The sequence below is a fragment of the Triticum urartu genome, chromosome 7, assembly GCF_003073215.2.
Source record: "Triticum urartu cultivar G1812 chromosome 7, Tu2.1, whole genome shotgun sequence".
NCBI lineage: Eukaryota > Viridiplantae > Streptophyta > Magnoliopsida > Poales > Poaceae > Triticum > Triticum urartu.
The window spans coordinates 433,308,241-433,313,483 of record NC_053028.1 but is presented as its reverse complement, the minus strand read 5'-3'; the positions used below and the strand labels follow the sequence as shown (position 1 = coordinate 433,313,483).

General features: G+C 47.8%; 1 long non-coding RNA gene across 1 annotated transcript; it reads left to right on the top strand.

Moving 5' to 3' along the window:
• The first annotated feature begins 226 nt into the window (after positions 1–226).
• LOC125525806 lies at positions 227–3,320 on the top strand. The gene is made up of 2 exons (XR_007291423.1): positions 227–1,221; positions 1,391–3,320. It is a non-coding gene; the product is annotated as an uncharacterized LOC125525806 (long non-coding RNA).
• Positions 3,321–5,243: the final 1,923 nt, after the last annotated feature.

Below are 5,243 nucleotides of genomic sequence, written 5' to 3'. Positions count from 1 at the left end.
GCCAAGGCTTCTGATAACCACAAGTATAGGGGATCGCAACAGTTTTCGAGGGTAGAGTATTCAACCCAAATTTATTGATTCGACACTAGGGGAGCCAAAGAATATTCTCAAGTATTAGCAGCCGAGTTGTCAATTCAACCATACCTGGAAACTTAATATCTGCATCAAATTGTTTAGTAGGAAAGTAATATGATAGTAGTGGTAACGGTAGCAAAAGGTAATGATAACAAAAGTAATGTTTTTGGTATTTTGTAGTGATGATAGCAATAGCAACGGAAAAGTAAATAAGCGAAGAACAATATATGATAGCAATAGCAATAGCACACGGTGGCCGCGTTAATGGCATAACAGGTGCACGCGCTCTGCCGCCGTTGGCCACGCCCAGGGCGTCTTCTAGCTCCGGCCCCTCTCCCTCTCGTCGTCTTCGCGCTCTTGAGCATGTCTAACAGTTTTACCACGTCATCGCCGTCCTCCTGGAGCCATCTCCCCCTTCGTAAGCCCTCCGTCAGTGCTCGTCGCCGCGCGCCCACGAGAAACCTATAGCCGACCGTCTCTGTTCGCGCCATGGCTTCTTCCTTCTCGTGTCCTCGAGCGTAGCTTGTCTCCGTGACCTCTGCGCCTCGTCCGCTCCCCTTCGTCGCGATCGAGCGCCTCCCCGTGACTGCTGAGCCTCGCCAAAGCTTCGGTCGGACGCGAGCGGCGGCACCCGAGGCTGTGCCTTTGCCCCTCCTATATAAGGAAGCCCCGACCCCCTCCGAGCTCACCACCAGCCTCAAAACCCTCCTCTGGTCCTGCCCAGCCTCTCCAATGAGCCTCTGGACCTCTCCCCGACCCCCATGGCCATCATGGCCGCCGCGAAGCTTGGCTTAAATCGAGCTATCCAAGCCCTCCCCTCCCTCCTGAACTCACCAGAGGACCACCCGGACCCCATAGCAACTCTCCAGCCTCTCATTTTCCCGCCAGAGTGCCCTAGGCCACGACCCCAGGATTCGGCCGCCGCCGCATGCTCTGTCTTCACGAGGCGCCATCACTCCATCCCTCCACAGTGCCCGAAGCCTGCTCAGATGGACGCGGTGCTCCTCGCCGGTCTCTCCGGTGGCCTCGGCGCGTCCGGAGACTGTCGGAGCTGCCTGGGCCATCGCCGGCGTCGAGGCCCTCCTCTGTTCTGTCGTGCCCGGTCGGGAGGAGGAAGAAGGAGCCAGGAGGAGAGAGATGGATAAGGTCGGTCCCACCTATAATCCTCTAAGACACCCGGCCCCGCCTTGCCATGCTGGATAAATGGAGGCATATTCTTAGGAATACGTCTTCCCAGTTGGAAAGCGCATTTCGTTCTGTTTCGGCCTAAAATACGTTTCCTCTTTTCTGAAAGCGTATTTTCTCTCTGTTTCAGCCAGGAATTCGTTTTCCTCTCTGGAAAACGTATTTCCTGAGAAGGCGCTTTCTGTTTTTCCGGCTGAGGGCCTGTTTGTGAGGATTTTCTTACAAATAGGTCCCTGACAGAAAAACAACTATATCTTTTTGCTCACAACTCCAAATGAGGTGATTCCAAAGCCCACTTCTTAGTTTTGTCGAGTCCATTCTGTTGGTATCATTTTCACCATGTGTTAACATTCTGAAAATGCCCATTGTGCTCTTGCACTAAATCAGCCCCTCCGAGAGAGAACGTTTTCCGGTGATTCGTTCTTTGAGCTTCTCGCACTTTCTCCCGATGATTTCTTCCACCCCAGGAAAGCCACAACCACCATTTGCATGATAGCCATGCAATAGCTTTGGTTTTCAACTTGAATCTTTAATATCTATATGTTTGTTTTGCTACTGTTGTCGTTATTTCGGTTATGCTTATGGATCGATGAGTACCGTCATGCTATGTTTCTTGCACTCTGTTATCATGTTCTACCTGCTAGTATTACTTTCATATTGGTCGTGCTTGATATTCGTACATGTTGGGTTGGTCATGTTCTTTGGTGCATGACTAACGTCGGTTACTGAGTACCATTAATATGCATTGTTCCTTTGCTGTTAGTTGGTTAAGTGTTTACTCGGTGATGTTATTGATGTGTTCTTGTAGTATTTATTGTTGATGATAATGGTCATGTTATGAGTAGTGTTGTACTTGTGATATTCATGCTCGTCATTATGCCATGCTCAGTTGTATATGATTCATTGTTGATAGGGTGGATAGTTATGTTCTACCCTCATGCTTATGTTGATATCATGCTCATGCATTATATTTGCATCATGTTATTTTATGATGGCTCAGGATATTGCATTCAAGTTTAACCGGATTAAATTGAACTTGAACAACTATTGGCTGAGTCATGGTGCCACCATATCGAGCTGACCAGTGCAACCACGCTTACCTAATGGGAAGGTCCTAAATGGGTCTATTGTCATGCCTCTCGCCGGTGCCTCCAACGAGGGAAGGTTATGCGCGGGCGCTACCCTGATCAGGTAGGACGGCATAGGCCTTGTGTGCCCGTTGTTGAGTATGGATCCATTGTCCCCATTTGGGACCGTTATGTTTTGCCACGACGATGGCCGTTGGTGCCTTTCGTACGCACGGGGCCACCCATGACTTAGCCCAAAGGGGAGTTGGTCAGAGTGGACGGGAGGGTGTCATGGCAGTAGATCGTTTTTGTCGGAACGCCATTGGTCCACCCGAATGGGAGTGCGAGGCCATGCGTTCCGTGGTGTGGGTATAGTGTACTAACCTTTGCAGAGTGTATATTAAATCTATCGATAGCCGAGCCCACGGACAAGGGCCCAGTTCGTGTCAGTCACACTATGGGTCAACAGTATTAATAATAACTTGATTAATAACAACCCTGGTTCGATGATGAGATAAGTTGGTTAGGTGATCCGTGAATGATCACCGTTTGGTTACGAGGTAACCCGTTGAACCAAGAGTGGTTTCATTCGTGATCATGAGATGATCACCGGGGTATTGAGGATACCGAGTTGTTGGATATTCGTGATGTTGTGCGAGAATCATGGGTAAAGATCAAGCTCCTTGTGGTCATTTAATGATTACTACGGTATTGTTTATACCAAGCTTGATTTGATATTGAGATGATCATGTGATTTCCGAGGATAGTAAGTGATGCATGTGCTGGTTACAAAGTAACCCGAGCAGAATAAATGATATAATGTCATCATGTTGCATGCCAGTATCGTCAGATTTATATGTTCATGACATGCTCATATTGTTGTAGCTGTATCATGTTCATGTTGTTCATGCCATGTTATCCTGATGATCTCATGATAATTTTGGCTTAACATGTAATTGCCATGCTGTTGTTTGTCTTGAATGCTTCTAGTTATTGTGAGCTTGCAAGTACATTCAATGTACTGACCTGGTGTGTCATGCCAGTTTTCAGGTCATGCCGTGATTGCTTGATTACTTGTCGTGGTTTCCATTCGTGTGTAACACCCACAATGCGGCTATATCTCCCACGTGTCGGGGCATGACTTAGAGGCATAGCCGCATGGTAGGTTTGTTGCAAGAGGGGTAATCTTCACACAATCCCACGTACTGAATAAGAAAGGGATAAAGAGTTGGCTTACAATCGCCACTTCACACAAATACAAGTTAAACATACATAATCCAGAATACAATCAAGGTCCGACTACGGAACCAAAATATAAGAAGACAACCCCAAATGCTAGATCCCCGATCATCCCAACTGGGCTCCACTACTGATCAACAGGAAACAAAACAAAACAACGATCACGATCTTCATCGAGCTCCCACTTGAGCTTGGTTGCATCATCTGCACTGGTATCATCGGCACCTGCAACTATTTAGAAGTATCTGTGAGTCACGAGGACTCAACAATCTCACACCCGCGAGATCAAATCTATTTAAGCTTAAGGGTAGGAAACGGTAGTGAGGTGGAGCTGCAGCAAGCACTAGCATATATGGTGGCTAACATACGCAAAAGAGAGCGAGAAGAGAAGCAGCGCACGGTCGTGAAGCTAGAAATGATCAAGAAGTGATCCTGAAACTACTTACGCTCAAGCATAACACAAGAACCGTGTTCACTTCCCGGACTCCGCCGAGAAGAGACCATCACGCCTACACACGCGGTTGATGCATTTTAATTAAGTTAAGTTTCAAGTTCTCTACAACCGGACATTAACAAATTCCCATCTGCCACATAACCGTGGGCACGGCTTTCGAAAGTTCAAACCCTGCAGGGGTGTCCCAACTTAGCCCATCACAAGCTCTCACGGTCAACGAAGGATATTCCTTCTCCCAAGAAGACCCGATCAGACTCGGAATCCCGGTTACAAGACATTTCGACAATGGTAAAACAAGACCAGCAAGACCGCCCAACACGCCGACATCCAGATAGGAGCTGCACATATCTCGTTCTCAGGGCAACACCGGATGAACACTACATACAGCTAAAACCAGCCCTCAAGTTTCCCCAAGGTGGCGCCGCAAGTGGCTCTGTTTCGGACCAACACTTAGAGAAGCACTGGCCAGGGGGGGTTAAAATAAAGATGACCCTCGGGTTGGCCGACCCGAGGGAAGGGTAGGTGGTGGTGAGGCAAATGGTAAAACCAAGGTTGGGCCTTGCTGGAGGAGTTTTATTCAAAGCGAACTGTCAAGGGGTCCCCATAACACCCAACCGTGTAAGGAATGCAAAAATCAAGGAACATAACACCGGTATGACGGAAACTAGCGCGACAAGAGTGGAACAAAACACCAGGCATAAGGCCGAGCCTTCCACCCTTTACCAAGTATATAGATGCATTAATTAAATAAGAGATATTGTGATATCCCAACATATACATGTTCCAACATGGAACAAACTTCGGCTTCACCTGCAACTAGCAACGCTATAAGAGGGGCTGAGCAAAAGCGGTAACATAGCCAAACAACGGTTTGCTAGGAAAGGAGGGTTAGAGGCTTGACATGGCAATATGGGAGGCATGATATAGCAAGTGGTAGGTAGTGCGACATAGCAATAGAGCGAGCAACTAGCAAGAAAAGATAGAAGTGATTTCGAGGGTATGGTCATCTTGCCTGAGATCCCGCTAGGAAGAAGAACGAGTCCATGAAGAAGACAAACGAACGTAGTCGAACGAATCCTCACAACTCCGGAATGAAACCGAAGCTAACGCGAGAAGCAACCCGGAAATAAGCAAACAACATAGTAAACAACCATCACATAAGCATGGCACGATGCGCAAACAAGTATGATGCATGTCCGGTTTAAAGAGGCATGGCATGGCAA